This window comes from Dasypus novemcinctus, chromosome 8 (assembly GCF_030445035.2).
Source record: "Dasypus novemcinctus isolate mDasNov1 chromosome 8, mDasNov1.1.hap2, whole genome shotgun sequence".
Taxonomy (NCBI): Eukaryota; Metazoa; Chordata; class Mammalia; order Cingulata; family Dasypodidae; genus Dasypus; species Dasypus novemcinctus.
In genome coordinates, this window is record NC_080680.1 from 108,762,115 (window position 1) to 108,778,674 (window position 16,560).

The 16,560-nt window shown below is 42.3% G+C and overlaps 1 long non-coding RNA gene across 2 annotated transcripts in view; it reads right to left on the bottom strand.

Moving 5' to 3' along the window:
* Positions 1–16,560, bottom strand: part of LOC105746119 (uncharacterized) — a 32,431-nt gene that overhangs the window by 12,630 nt on the left and 3,241 nt on the right. Inside the window, exons 2-4 of one of the 2 annotated variants that reach the window (XR_011649496.1) lie at positions 7,843–8,118; positions 2,038–2,196; positions 1,740–1,862 (exon numbers count right to left, since the gene is read on the bottom strand). This is a non-coding gene — a long non-coding RNA (uncharacterized lncRNA). Of the gene's footprint in view, positions 1–1,739; positions 1,863–2,037; positions 2,197–7,842; positions 9,243–16,560 lie in introns of both variants that reach the window. The other variant, XR_011649495.1, reaches the window with a different exon arrangement.

Sequence of the window (16,560 nt, forward strand, 5' to 3'; positions counted from 1 at the left end):
TGACAGGAAAATAGTACCTGACTGAATTCTCCTCCTATTCAGGTTAAAGGATATGAGTCAGGAGTCCCTTTATTTCATCTCTCCACCTACTCCTTTGAACCTCAGGTCTTGGTGGTGACTCTATGGTCCACAATCAGCTCCTGGATTACTCCCACGGAACCAGTGACAGACTGGAGCCAGTTCCTGGGAACTATCAAGGGCTGAAATGCGTGATCTTTGACTCAGCCATCCACTGCCCAATGAATTAGCACCACAAAGTGTGGGTGTTCACAGTGTGTCACCATATGCCAGAGCCACACCTCCCCACTGTAGGAATAGCTTGCCTGGCTGGCTACTGAAGCATTCCAAGATATTTGTGGACATGGGTAGAATCAATGTTTGTTTGTTTTTTATTACACAATTAGCTGTAGGAAGGCTGCCATTTCCTACTTGCTGGTAATAAATTCTTCAGTGTGAGAATTTGATTCTGGGCTGAGGTCTTGACCTGTGCAATTACTTTGAATTTCTCAGGAGCCACTCCTGTTGGCAATGATTTGCACTCACATTTAGGATTAAAGTCTCGCTATTATCAGAAGGTTAATACCTGCCCTTTCAGTGAACACAGCTGGAATTACAGTTGGGACTCTCATTTTCTTTCAGGCTCTCAAAGGCACAATTTATTTTTGACCTTGTTATCCCTGCCATTCAGGCACTCTAGACCCCAGCACTCAACATTATTCTTTTCCAAACCCCGCTCCCTTTCTTGCCATTTCAGTAAATTTATGATATAATCATGAAAGTTATCATGGCAGATAAAATAAAGCACGGAAAGTTCTACAGAAAGCAGCCAAGTCCAGTACTCTTTCTACCAATTGCCATTCCTCCCTTAAAAGAAGGGCTATGGTAATGCATGGCAGGAACAATGGGAAAGACTGCTTATCTTCATATCTCTAGAGGACTCTAATAGTCCCTCAGAATTTACCAAGCTCAGAACTTTCCGAAGATGGCAAAATGGAATGTTGAGAATGACGGAAGGGGGGCTATAGTCCACACTGAGAAAAAAAAAAAAACGCTGTTAAGTTCCGTCTCCAGCTACTGCTCCTCTTCAGATGGTGCCAGTGAGTACCCTAAAGCAGAGAGGCAGTTTGGGTCTAATTCTCTGAAGATATCCCTTGACTCCCCTTCTCAAATAGTGTGGCCTGCACTGGTATGTCTGCCTCTTTCTACAGGATCCTATTACTATAAGTCAACTACCTGCATATGGTGAAGGTATAGTGTCTGGATGCTGAGTCTGGAAATAGCTAAGTGAGGCTGGTGGTCTGAATCTCTAACGCAGAGGCTCTGAGTCTGTGCTCTGCAAGGACCTTTCTCCTCTAGAGGCTGCATTCATTACAGACTGTGGTGACAAAAAAAAGGAGTTTAACACATCTCTGGCTGGAGGAGTCTCTTCTTGCTTGAGATCAGATCTGAAAACGACTTCCCCATTTGTGCAATGCGCTGGCATTTCCTACGCAATCATATTAAATGCCTCTCTGGCAGTAATAACTTGATATATTGCTTTTAAATTATTTCTTGCCCAATATCTCATATTATGTGGTCACAACCTTCTTTTCCTCTCTCATGCATCAGAAAGGTTGATTTGTTTGAATTAGTGAATAGTTTGAGCTCTCTAGCTACAAGCTGTGAGGGATGTAGTAAGGTGCTAAGTTGTTCTGTTGGAGAAATCAGGGGAAGGTTTGATGGGGAGAAACGTCACCTACCGACATCTATTCCTGATGAAACAGGCTGTTGATTACAACATGAGTCATCTTATAAGATGCCAGGCAGCAGAGAATACCAAAGAACGCTTTGTCCTCATTAGAGCCATCCTTAATGGATACTCCCTGAAAGAGAGAGATAAAAAATAAAGTTTGCTACATTTAAGAATATATTTGTAGAGTAAATTCCTAGAAGTGGAACTGTTACATCAAAAGGCATATATACTTGCAATTTTCATAAGAGTCTATACCAATTTATATTTCCAACAGCAATGTATGGGAGATGCTGGTTTCCCCATACCTTTATTAAACTTTGGCAATTTTATAGGTGACAAAAGCGAAATAAAGTTTGCTCGTAGCTGTGAAAAATCCATCCTTTTAGGACTGGAGGGTCTTTGGGAGAAGGAGACTTGGATTCTCAAGAAGCTTTCTCTGGGTTTGCTCATACCATTCCAGGGTCCTGAAGAGAGAAGAGGGTAGAAGAAAGGAAGGCAGGGAGGGAGAAGGGAGGAGAGTGCAGAGGACAAAAAGAGGGGTGAGAAGGAAGAGGAGGTTGGGTAGCAGTAGGTTGGGGCAAATCAGGGGATGGCTAGAGATTATAGTTCCTAGCTAATCAGGTGCGTTCCTGTCCTCCTCTCCATAACCTCCCTCCCCTCTCTGCCACATACGTTTCCACCCAGTTGCTCCATCTTCTTTGGGCAGGGAGTTATGCTCTGGGCACTTAATCATGTCTCTTGGCAGCACATCATGTCTATTGGCACATGTCAGTCTCAGGCCTCAAGACAGACACTAGACATGGACACCCCAAGAAGTGCTTACTTGGTATGCCAGAAACAAAAAGGGGGCGGGGGTTAGGGTATAGAGCAAGGTTTCTTGACCTGTATAACTGATTATTGGACATGGAGAAAGTAACCACTGTGAGTTCTGGCCTAATCAAAAAGCCTCAGGTCTACTACCTGAGGGGAGAGGGTGGCGAAAGCTACTGATCACAAATTTTAAATACTAATTAATATGGTTTGTACAGAATGCAGTTGTCAGTAGAAAAGTTAGTCTGTTTACCTCTTTGTTCATAGACTTGCATCTAGATTACCCTAAGTGAAGACAGTTTATGAAGCTACTTGGTATAAGAAAGAATGATATCTTAGCCACACAGCCAGGTCTCTGGTGAACCTATGGATAGCTCAATTGCTGGCCTGCCCAGGGCCTGGATCTCTTGGGTAATTGGAGTCTGTACAGGAGCCAGTGTGGGTCTAGCAACACCTCAATAGCAGGAGAAGCTGAAGGCTACTCTAAAGCTTCACCATCATTTTGACCCAACTCCTCCAACTTTTCTTCTGCTGTCCACATCTCTGCTTCCTAAATGCTCTTTACTCTCCACTTGATGTCATACTATCTGCTCAGTCATAACTTTAGCTCATGTCTTCTGTTTGTGTCTTTCAGCTTTTACCCCTCCTATCAACTGTTCAATGCCTGATGTCTCATATTCAAAAATTCTCAAAAATCCAGAAACTAATTGCCTCAGTCACCTGAGTTCCTGTTACCCAGTCTATAGACTAACACAAAGGCTGGCTGTCTTTGAGTCAGATCCCAGTCAGTTATAGACAGGCTGGAGAATTGCAAAGTGTCAGCAAGGGACCTTTGTGTAAGAGACCCTTAGAAGAGATCATGAATATAGGACTGAGATTATTAGACTTCTCCAGGACAACCATTCTGAATGTCTGGGTTTAAATTCCACTCCACTACATCCATAAGACCTTGAAAAATCAACCTGTCATGTACTGAGGTGGTGTGTTGTACATGATCTCTAGGGAGCTTCACAGCCATGACAATCAAATTTGGTGATTCTGTCAGTCCCCAAATACCACAGCTACTCTTCCAGGCTACTGGTCTCCCTTTCTATATGATTGCCACCTCAACCTACTCTTCTAGACAGGACAGCTAAGACCATCATCTCTAACTTAGGATATTTAGACGGGAATAACTTCTCTTCTATCTCTCCTCTTCAGAATGGATTACACTCTTGAATCAGCTGATGGTCCCTGCTAGACTAAGAAGATGTAGCAACATGGGGAGGCACAATGTCAAGAAAGGAATACTTAGCCCCCATTCCTTACACTGCCATGTGGAGGAGGAAAAAGTATGGACAGACACTTCCAGCCCCTCTGACCTTCCTATAGCCCTCTCCAGGAGAAAGAAAAGTGACAACTGGCATAGCAAGAAAGGGAATTTTCTCTTTTGAGGCAGCCAACTCTCAGCAAACTCAGGTTTTCTGCTCTATGCAGCAACCTTACCAGAATATGTTCTGCCCCTCAAGGAGAGAGGATTACAGTCCTGAAGAATACAAGGTAGGAAGTCTGGTTCTGGCTGGGGAGGTCAAACCATGGTCTCCAAACCAGCTTTATCAGCCATAAAGTATGTATTTCATCTTGATCCACATAACTTCTGTGATTATATTTCAATATCATAGGAATATAGTAGGAAGGAGGATTATGGTTAATTAGCACCACCTTATTTCCCAATACACTGTCATCCTTTGCCCTGGAAGTTTGAGAAAGCCCCATACCAGAATAGGGAAGACCCAAAGCAGCCTGAGGAATGAAAGACCCAAAGCAGCCTGAGGAATGAAAGAGGACACCATACAGAGATCAGGCCTCCTGCTAGAAAGCCCCAGGCCCATGGCTCTATCCAGAAACATCTCCATGCCACATTTTCCTCTGTTGCTCAATAAAGAATATTTGAACTCAATCCCCAGCTCTGCTGGTAACTAGTACCATAACCTTATGCAAGTGAATTCATCTCAGTTTCTCCCATCTTGAAAATACCTATCTCAGAATGAAAATTTCATTCAATGAGAAAACAATGGGAATGATGTGTGCAAACTGTACAGCTGAGAGTTGTGGCTGTCAACCACCCTAGAAAGGAGCACATGGTGCTCTCCTTATCCAGCCACCTCTCTCTGCTTTTTTTCCTATCGGTCCCAGTGGTCCTTAGCTAGAAGTGAAAAAGATGCAGTAGTTCCCTCTGTAGCATTGCCAAGTTTCCTGTGGGCCCCTTGGTAAGGAGCAAGAGGAGAGCCAGGGACTTGGCCAGGCCAACCAGGGTTAAATTAGCCTGGCAGGCGGGAATTCTGAGTTCAGTGGGGAGTTGGCTTACCGGAATCCCTGGTGGCTCTTGTCATCTGTAAAATGAATAAAATCATTCCAACCTCATAAGCCTCTTGAAAGGAATAAATAGGCTCATGCATTTGGCACATGATTAGATAGTCAAACGTTACTTCTCTTCTTTTCCATTGAACACTGAGTAAGATGCTTCCCCCTCATTAATGTTTCTTAGAGAAATAATTTGCTTTGCAGAAGCTCATTTTAAAGGACCTCACAACAAAGAAAGTTCAGCAAATAACAAAGTCAAACTGGAAACCACCCTGAGGAGATACTGTCATGCAATACCTGAACCGATAATTTTTTCAGTCAAACCCCAGAAAAAGGATTGGTAGTGTTATTAGTCAGCCAAAGGGGTGCTGATGAGTACCAGTACTCTGCTGGCTTTTACAAAGAGTAATTAGTTGGGGTAGAAGCTTACAGTCACAAGGCCCTTAAGACTCCAACTCAAGGTGCCATACGAGGTACTTTCTAACTCAAAGTCTGTTGCCACACGTTGAGCAAGATGGCAGGTGATGTCTACGAAGGTTCAGTCTTTCTCCTTCCTCTCAGGGCTCCATGGTCCCAGCTTCTTCTGATCTCAGCTGTGGCTAGCATAAGGCTCAACTCTCTCCCCCAGGCTTGTTTCCTTCTGTTGTTGTTTTCTCTTCACAAGGTCAGCTATAGACTATCAGGCTCATCTTGCTTCCTGGGGCCTCTGCCATGTCTAAGGAGTTGTGTCTCTTTCTCTATGTTCTTCTTCTCTGTGTCTGCTTCTCTGTGTATCTACTTCTGTATGAAAGTCGGTTTTATAAGCCCGCCAAGGGGGTTGGGACTCAATGCTACCGTATACTTAAGTTTAACAACAGTTTTCCTGCCTGAGATGATGCAGCTATCCCTCAAATGAAAACAGACTTATTCTCTGCCCTCATTAAAGGACAAGTCAAGGTCACATCAATTAGCACATCCTGTTTTTAATTCAGGATCTCTGGGCGATGTACATTCTTTTTCTAGTTCCATCTGGATCCTGTCTTTGTAGCCTATAACCTATGGACTATATGTAAAGGTAACCACCATCACCCCAATATCCTCTATATAAATTAGTAGGAGAATAGGAAAGGAGGCAAAGGAAAATTCATTTTATATATATATATATATATACATATTTGACAAATGAAGGAAAACTACAAATATATCTTATAGCCATTTCTCCCCACATTTCTGAGAATCTTCAGGAATGTGACATTAACTTTAGCTTACTCTTATGGTAGGTGGGGAAGCCCTAGAACTATGCTGTTCAATACTGTGGCCACATGTGGCTACTCTGCACTTCAAATATGATTAGTCCTGGCGGTGGACTTGGCCCAGTGGTTAGGGCATCCATCTACCACATGGGAGGTCTGTGATTCAAACCCCCAGGCTCCTTGACCCATGTGCAGCTGGCCCATGTGCAGTGCTGATGTGCACAAGGAGTGCCGCACCATGCAGGGGTGTCCCCTGTGTAGGGGAGCCCCACATGCAAGGAGTGTGCCCCGTAAGGAGAGTCGCCCAGCATGAAAGAAAGAGAAGCCTGCCCAGGAATGGTGCTACACACATGGAGAGCTGACACAACAAGATGACGCAACAAAAAGAAACACAGATTCCCGGGCCGCTGACAACAACAGAAGCGGACAAAGAAGGTGCGGCAAATGGCCACAGAGAACAGACAACCGGGGTAGGGGGGAAGGGGAGAGAAATAAATAAATAAATAAATCTTAAAAACAAACAAACAAAAAAACAAATATGATTAGTTCTTATTGAGTTTTTCCCTAAGTGTCAAATATACACCATGTTTTGAAGTCCTAGTTTTTAAAAAAAGACATGAACTATCTCATTTTAGTAAGTTTTATATTGATTATGTTTTGAAATGGTTATTCTTTGGAATATATTGGGTTAAATAAAACATATTGTTAAAATTAATTTCACTCTTTTTACTTTTTAAAAAAATGTGGCCACTAGAAGATTTAAAATGAGGTATTGAGCTCACATTATATTTCTACTAAAGAGCATTGATTTAAAGGCTCTAATTTCATTTTCTTACCATAATAACCCTCATGACAGAGTTTAAAAAGCCAATTTGGAAATTAAGCCAGTTGCTGAATTCATCTATTCCAGCTATATACCCAACCGCCAGATGGGCTTGGGGTTGATTCCAGTCAAAGCATTTACAACCTAACCCTCATGGGCTGCTGCTGCCTAGTGGGTGGTCCCCAGTGGCATTCTGGTTTCCCATTGTGTCAAAGTCAGAGGTTTGGACATTTTCTTTCCTAAGTGTACGCTGACCCTGAAAACTAACTATAAGTCTCTCTGGAAGGGGCAAGGAAGAAGAGGCATAGAATGTACCTATAATGTTATCAGAGTCTTTTCTTAAAAGTTTGCCACCCTTCCTCTCATCTCAGAGTCTCTGAACTGAATCTGACCCGGGAACAGAGTGAGGAAGCAGGGTTCTCAATTGTGGTGGCTCAAGCAAGGCTTCTTTCCACCAGACGTGGAGTTTTTTGGTTACGTAAATCAATTAAAACTGTGTGGTGGGCTGCCCATCTGTTTCAATCCTAGATCTTTAGATTACTTAATTAGATACCTCCAGAGAGTCCAGCCATTCAGAGGAGCACTTTGGTACTTTCGCCAATTACAATCATCTTAGATACCAGGCCTCTGCTGGCTAAGTGCTGATCCCATCTTCCTCGCTGAAATCAGGGGGACTATTTCAGTGGCAGTTCCTCTCATCTGCATCCCTGGCCTACAAGAACTTTACAATGGTTCTGGTTCTTCCTGAACCAATGGTAACCAATTCTCAGTGGTTTGAGAATGGTATAATCTCGGTCTTTATTAAGGCTGGGGGTGGGAAGGAGTGTGTGCATAGTTGGGAGGTGGTAAAATCACATATGATAAATCCTCTCAATATTCCTAGCTTCCTAAGCTTTGTATACCTTTCTGTACATTATACCAAGGAATTTCTGGCCTCTTGGCTTCATTTGCTGTGGTCCATCTTTGCATCCAATTTCCAGTTAGCCAACTGAGAAAAATGATTAGGATCATTCCCAGCAGCTGGTGCTAGTATTTTCATCTAAAATCTCTGGCAAGAATATAATATTGAAAAACTTCTTCATTTAAGTTTTTCTTATTTCTTCATTCTAATCTTCATTTACATTACTTTCTCTTGGGCAAGTCCTCACTTTCACACATATTCTCCAAGTTTGGCTGATCTGCAAAGATAAAAATCATCATAATTATCACAGACTTAAAATTCCTTTGACGAATTAGCTTTCTTCCTGGTTCTGGGCTCTTGGGGACCCATTGGAGTATAATTCTGGTTATAAACCTAGAGAAAGTCAAAGGTGGTAATGATGGGGCATGAAAAGAATTGGCTTCTTGCAAGGTAACTTCCTCTAGCATGTTCATTGTGAGTTCTCCTACAGAGAAGGCTGAGGAGAAGGAGCTGTGCCTGCTGGAAAGAGACATTCAGTGGGATTCCCATGCATCCCACCAAATCATTTCTTGGGGTCATACTTCTTTCTGATCCATGCCATAACTTTTGCAATAGGCTTGATGAGATTATGAACTCAAATGAGGTTTTAATTCAACATGCTGTAGAATCAAGCATTGAGGTTTTTTTTTAAGATTTATTTATGTATTTATTCATCTCCCCTTCCCTTCCCCCCACCCCGGTTGTCTGTTCTCTGTGTCTATTTGCTGCGTCTTCTTTGTCCGCTTCTTTTGTTGTCAGCCGCATGGGAATTTGTGTTTCTTTTTATTGCGTCATCTTGTTGTATCAGCTCTCCATGTGTGCGGCACCATTCCTGGGCAGGCTGCACTTTCTCTCACACTGGGCAGCTCTCCTTACGGGGCGCACTCCTTGTGTGTGGGGCTCCCCTACGCGGGGACACCCCTGCATGGCACAGCACTCCTTGCACGCATCAGCACTGCGCATGGGCCAGCTGCACACGGGTCAAGGAGGCCCGGGGTTTGAACCGTGGACCTCCCATGTGGCAGACAGATGCCCTAACCACTGGGCCAAGTCCGCCGCCAAACATTGAGTATTAAGGAACAGCAGAGACAGCAAAACTGTCATCAAACCCAAGAGCAAGTTGGAGGCAAGAACTGGAAGATAAAGTCAGTAAGAGCCAGAGCCAGCAATATGTGGGAACAGATTGGAGACATAGCTGCTGGCAAGGTGAAGTGAGACTGACACGGACTTTTCTTGGGTGCCAGCCTCCTGGGGCTTTTTTGAGCTGTCAGACCCTCATAAAGTAAGGCTTAGGGTCAGTGTGAAAGGAGAATTCCCCCTGTAGCCAATGGGCAGGTTGTAAATGATGCATTCCCATGTGATCTGTACAAAAGGGAAAAGGAAAGTATTAGTCATGCTTAGGCTCATAAGTGTAGGGATGTTAGTTTCCACAAACAAAACTCGTTAGGATTAGAGTAGAACTCTTCCTGCTTGTCCCTCTGCTTTCAAGCTCCTTCTCTCTAATTTATCCTCCACAGAGCAGCCAGCTCATCTTTCTAACACAGAAACCTTCAATGGCTCTCCACTGCCTTCAGGATGACCAGGCTTTTCAGACTCTGAAGCTTTGGCCCCGCTCACCTCCACATCCCCATCTCCCTGTCTGCACCCCCATCTCTAACCATGTTTGTTCTCAATCTTCCACTTTCCCAATTACACTGAACTTCATCCAGGACTCTGTAGCAGAGGGAAGAACTGTTACCTAAAAGGGCACAGCCTTCTCATGAGGGCCAATGCAATAAAAGGGAGGCCATCATCAAAAGCTTTCTGCCAGTCTTTGTGCCACTAAGGGTGAACCTGTGCCATTTGTTCAACAGAGCATCTTGATAGGTTTTGAATCTGCATGAGGAAGCCTGAAGCTAAGTTTGGAATTTGTAGTTAATTTGCCTTATATAAAGTGTGAGAGAATTTGGGGAGGGACAGGAAAAGGGTGAGTTGCAATATATAGAAAGGAAGCAGCCATGTTAAAAAATAAATAAAAAAGAGGGTGGGGGAAGCAGATGTGGCTCAATCAGTTGGGTGCCTGTCTACCGCATGGGAGGTCCTGGGTTCAGGTCTTGGGGCCTCCCAAAAAGAAAACAAGCAGACACCACCTCCCACTGCAACAAGCAGATGCCACAAGCCACCAGGTGGCTCAGTCCGCTGGGAGTGGCTAAGGCTCAGGTTGTTGGGCACTCTCCTATCATGTGGGAGTTCCTGGGTTTGGTTCTTGGTGCTTTCCAGAGAAGGTAAGCAAATGATGAGCAGACAGATGACAGAAACATCTGGGGGAGATGGGGTAAATAAAGAAAAATAAAGTGCTTAAAATAAATCTTAAAAAAAAAAAAGAATATCTCGATAGAGCAAATCACGTGAATTAAAAAAAAAAAAAAGAGGGGTACCCCCTGCCAGTAAGAAATCCTCAGTAGATGAATGGATTTTTAAGCTCTAAGGAGCCTTTTTAAGTTCTTTGGTAAAACACTGTGGAACAGCATTGCAGCCCTTCTCTTACAACTCATAAGCCTCAACAAGACTTGGAACCACTTTTTAAATAAAATTTTAGTGAAGTATACCATTCATACATGAACATACATCAACAATAAGTGTATAGTAAAAGCTGTGAGCTTACAAAACCAACATGCATATCATCATACAGGGCTTCCATATATATCACTCCACACCAACACCTTGCATTGCTGTGAAACATTTCTTACAAACTATGAAATAGCATCATCAAAACATTACTACTAACTGTAACCCATATTTTACATTTGGTGTATTCCCCTCCCCCTCCAAGCCACCCAATTATTAACACCCTGTATTAGTATTATACATTTGTTATAGTTCATGAGAGAATGTTCTCATATTTGTCCTGTTAACCACAGTCCATTTTCCACCACTGAATTCCCTGTGTTATACAGTCCCAAGTTTTGTACAAGCTATTCAAAGTATACACTCAGGGGCTCTCATTTTCATCACAGAGTCATGCTGTCATCACCTCAGTCAATTGGGGATTTAGTCATTCATAAGCTTACAGTTCTGAGGCTGTGAAAACAGCCATATCAAGGCCTCAGGCTCCTTCAGGTCTCATTGCTTTCAGCTTCCTGATTCCTGCGGCTTCCTCTCTCACCTTCAGGGGCCTCTCTCCATGCCTCTGTGCTCCACTGATTCCAGCCTCTGGTGTCCAGGAGCCTCTCTCTGGGTGTTTCTCTCTGAGCTCCTGTGTTTCTCTGACAGTCCCCCTGCCCCCGCCCCTGCAACTCTGTTCATACTCATCCACTTGTAAAGGACTCCAGTAACAGGATTAAGACCCACTCTGGGGTATGTTCGCCAAGTGCAATGAGTGTGCCGCAGTGGTGGGGTGGGTTGTTGATGTGGGAGGAGTGGGGTGAGGAGGGTGGGGGTATATAGGAACCTCTTATATTTTTTGAATGTAACATTAAAAATAAATAAAGGGAAAAAAAAAAGACTCACCCTGGGTCATTGTTAGAGGTTCCCTCTCACCAGGCTTACAAGAATTTACAAGCTTTGACTCAGTTCCCCCTGATAAGCATTGAGGAAAGACAAGCCCCTCCCTACCCTTTAAGCCTATGTGTCTAAAAGCACAGCACTTCCCCAAAGTTTGAACAAAGAAACCATGTGGAAGCTGGAGTAAAGGGAGATAGAGACCTTCACTCCCTGCAGATCAAAAACAATACCTGCTCCTCCAGCATTCCAAGAAAACATAACTCCCTAACCCACTACCCTTTAGCCATACAAGGGAAAATTTTCACCTCTAGGGCTTCCTACTGGCCCCCACACCTCACTTGGACTCTCAATCCCCTCCTACTGATTATCATTTCCCTGCCTAGGAATGTACGTATAAACTCAAATTCCCCCTTTCCAGAAGTGGGCTGAAGACCCTCTTCAGACCCCCTCCATTGGGAGAGCTTCCCAATAAACTTTCTGCCCACAATCAGTCTCTGTGTCCCAGAGAGTGCCCCCCTTTTCTCCAACAGTCATGCTTTACTGAAGTAATCTAATCAACGGTCCCATCTAAACAGGTCCACTCCTACAGGAATAGACCAGTTTCAAGAATATGATTTTCTGGGGTCTACAAAGACTCAAAACTACCCCTGGTAATGAAAGTCCAAGAAAGGAAGGAAGGAAGGAAGAAAGGGAGGCAGGGAGGGGGGAAGGAAGAAAACCTTCTGTTAACTTTTCAATGACTTTTCTTCTGCATCCACTCCCCCTTTTTAGTTCCAGACCTGTTGTTTGCCAGTCAGCATCAGCTCTGCCAAGTGGCTGTTTTGCAGACTCCTGCATGCTGTGTCAACTGCTTATGGTTCTACTTCTTTTTCTTTAAAGATTTATTTATTATTTATTTCTCTTCCCTTCCTGCCCCCAGTTGTCTGCTCTCTGTGTGTTCCTCACTGTGTGTTCTTCTGTGACCGCTTCTATCCTTATCAGTGGCACTGGGAATCTGTGTTTCTCCTTTGTTGCATCATCTTGTGTGTCAGCTCTCCATGTGGGCGGCACCATTCCTGGGCAGGCTGCACTTTCTTTCGTGCTGGGTGGCTTTCCTTATGGAGTGCACTCCTTGTGCATGGGGTTCCCCTACGTGGGGGACACCCTTGCATGGCATGGCACTCCTTGCACGCACCAGCACTGAGCATGGGCCAGCTCCACACGGGTCAAGGAGGCCTGGGGTTTGAACCGCAGACCTCCCATGTGGTGGGCAGATGCCCTAACCCCTGGGCCAAGTCTGCTTCCCTCTTATGGTTCTACTTCTACTGAGCCACTTCACCTACAGAACAAGCAAATGAAGTCCTGGAGTCTGGGCATCGACCCTCCAGCCCCAAGGGCCCCTCCCCACCCCACTGTCCATAGCTTGTATAAAAGGTTCCACCATCCCCCTTGTGCTGTCCTTTGAGTGAAATATGCCTTAGAATATGACTGCAAAAGTGCCTGCATCTGAATCTCAGGAAAGCTCATAAAGATGCAGAGTCCTTCACCTCCTCATATGGGATAGGGGCACTGAAGTTGGAATTTAAAATTATTCTTATTCACCCTACAATTTGAGAAACATGGGAACAATAAAACCATGTGGAAGAAAACTCTCTTTCAAATGGCCTGTTCCAGAAAGTTCTCAGCCCCCAAAGCTGTTTTCGGTATCTAGAATCAGAGAACACCTGGGAAATTGTGAATTATATAGAACCAGCTGTCCATTAAAAGAAAAATAGTTGGAAACATTCTAGCCAGGCAAAATTCCTTGAATGTCACCCTTTTATCATGGGTGCATCTTATTCTGAGTAGGTTGAAGAAGGCTCTGCTGTGAAAGCCAGGTTCTCTCAGCCTTCCAATTTTGTAGGCTCTTCTTGAAGGAACTCCTAGGTAGATAAATGTGATAGAGCATAGAAGAAGAAAAAAAAAAGCCCAAATGATTTTGCACAGTTAGTATAACCTAACTAGAAAATATATCATAATATATCAGTAAATAAAATTTAGAAATGTATTGAAAAAAATAGTATACAAAGGCCAAATAAAGTTAATTTCAGAAATGCAAATATAGATAGGTAAATGATAGATTAGATAGATAGATAGATAGATAGATTCTGAAAATATTGTTACTTCAAAACTGGAAGTGGTTTTATTCTAAAGAAGGGAGGGAAATTAATTACATTTGGGGAAGACTGATCTTTGACCTGGACACTTGAGTGGGCCATTTAAACTACACAAATGCCAATCACCTATTTCCATGCCTATCTCATCTTGCTTTGGGAAAACATTAGGCTAAATACAAATATTTAAGACAGAGGGTAAAGTGTTCTGCTTGGTAATATAAATTATTTTATGTGGTTAAAAAGAAAAGAGACATGGAATAAGCAATTTAAGAGAACATTAAGACCCTCATTAAAATGTGCTTAAGAAATTGAAGAAATGCCAAGGCCTAAAACAAACTTCCCTAAAAAATGCTCAGTCTTACTAGTCATTTTTAAAAAATCCTTCTATTTAAATTTCACCTGTGAAATTTAGGAAACATTTAGAAAATGGCAATTCTCATTTCTAGCAAGAATGCCAAGTAATGAGCAGTGGCACACACCCTCCTTGGAAAGCATTTCAGCAATATGTGTGAGAACATTGGAAGGAAATAATACAGTAACAGTGATTCCTAATTTTGCTTTCATTCTTTTTTTTTTTTAAGATTTATTTATTTTTTATTTCTTTCTCTCCCCTTCTTTCTCTCCCCTGGTTGTCTGCTCTCTGTGTCCATTTGCTGTGTGTTCTTCTGTGACTGCTTCTATCCTTATCAGCAGCACCAAATCTGTGTTTCTTTTTGTTGCATCATCTTTCTGTGTCAGCTCTCTGTGTGTGTGGCACAATTCTTGGGCAGGCTGCACTTTATTTCGCGCTGTGTGGCTCTCCTTATGGGGCACACTCCTTGCACCTGGGGCTCCCCTACGGCGGGGACACCCCTGTGTGGCAGGGCACTCCTTGTGCGCATCAGCACTGCGCACCGGCCAGCTCCATGTGGGTCAAGGAGGCCGGGGGTTTGAACATTGGACCTCCCATGTGGTAGGCAGACACCCTATCCATTGGGCCAAGTCCACCTCCTTTCATTCATTTTTTATTAATGTATAATTCATGTACTACAAAATTCACCCTTTTAAATTGTACAACTCAGTGGTTTTTAGTATATTCTCAACATTGTGCAACCATTACCATGATTTAATTGGAGAACATTTCATCACCCCCAAAAGAAATGCTGATTTTTTAACAGCGGCCAGTCTAATAGGTGTGAAATGATACTTCATTGCAGTTTTGATTTGCATTTCCCTAATTGCTAGTGATGTTGAACATTTTTTCATGTGTTTCTTCACTATTTGTATTTCTTCTTTGGATAGTTGTCTTTTCAAGTCTTTTACCCATTTTAAAAATCTTTTTGTCTTTTTATTGTTGAGTTGTATGATCTCTTTATGTCTCATGGATATTAAACCCTTATCGAATATGTGATTGCCAAATATTTTCTCCCATTGAGTTGGCTGCTTTTCACCCTTTTGACAAAGTCCTGTGAGGCACAAAAGTGTTGAATTTTTAGGAGGTCCCATTTATCTATTTTTTCTTTCGTTGCTCATGCCTTGGGTATAAGGTTTAAGAAACTACTGCCTACCACAAGAACTTGAAAATGTTTTACTACATTTTCTTTTACGAGTTTTATAGTTTTCATGTTTATATTTAGGCCCTTGATCCATTTTGAGTTAATTTTTGTATAAGGTGTGAGGCAGGGCTCCTCTTTCTTTCTTCTGGATATGACTATCCAGTTCTCCCAGCACCATTTGTTGAATAGACTGTTCTGGCCCAGCTGGGTGGGCTTAACAACCTGTCAAAAATCACTTCACTGTGGATGTGAGCATCAATTTCTGAGTTCTCAATTCAGTTTCATTGATCAATCTGTCCTTATGCCATACCATGCAGTTTTTTACCACTGTAGCTAAGAAATATGCTTTAAAGTCAGGAAGTGGGAGTCCCCCAATATTGTTCTTCTTTTTAAAGACATTTTTGACTATTCAGGGCCCCTTACCCTTCCAAATAAATGTTGAAGAGGATGAGGAGAGATAGGAATGCTTATTCACTGTTGGTGGGAATGGAGAATGGTACAGCCACTGTGGAGGACTGTTTGGCAGTTCCTAATGAAATTGACTATAGACTTGCCATGGGACCTGGTAATACCATTGCAAGGTATATACCCGGAAGAACTGAAACAGAGACACGAACAGACATTTGCACTCTGATGTTCATAGCAGTGCTATTCACAATAGCCAAAAGTTGGAAACAATCCAGGTGTTCATCAACTGAAGAATGGATAAATTGTGGAGTATACACATGATGGAGTATTATGCAGCAGTAAGAAGAAATGAAGTTGTGAAACAGATTACAACATGGATGAATCTGGAGGACATTATGTTTAATGAAGCAAGCCAGACACAAAAGGGAAAATACTGTATGACTGTCTTATTATGAACATAAATATATTATGTGAAATATAAATATATTATATGAAATATGAACATGGGTAGAATTGCATATATTAATGTTAAGACTTTTTCCTTGAGGCTGAACAAATGTAAGTTAAAACTACACTATGTTTATATCAGACAAAAAAATAAAAGCATTATAGTAAGTGAAGGAGACCAGACACAGAGCACTACATATTAATATTCCATTTATATAAAATGTAAAAATAAATCAATTTATAAAGATGAAATGACATTGGTGGTTATGTAAGCCTGAGAAAGTAATGTGGAGTCTTCCTTTTCGGAGTAATGAAACTGCTCTAAAGTTTTTGAGATGATGAATGTACAACATTGTGGTTATACTAAAAGCCATTGGTTATACACTTTGGATAGAATAGCCAGAAACAGCAGCTGTGTACAGGGGGTAAGCACAGAGAGATTGAGAGGTGAGGAATTTTCTTTTACATTTGTTTGTTTTTTGTTTACTAGTATTATTATTGAAATAATGAAAATGCTCTAATAGTGACTGAAGTGATGAATGCACAACTATGTGATTATACTAAATTATCACTGATTGCACACTTTGGATGAATTGTATGCTTTATAAATATGTACCAATAAAATTGATTGTTTAAAAAAAAAGTGAATAAAGACTTTTTACTTGTTAGCTG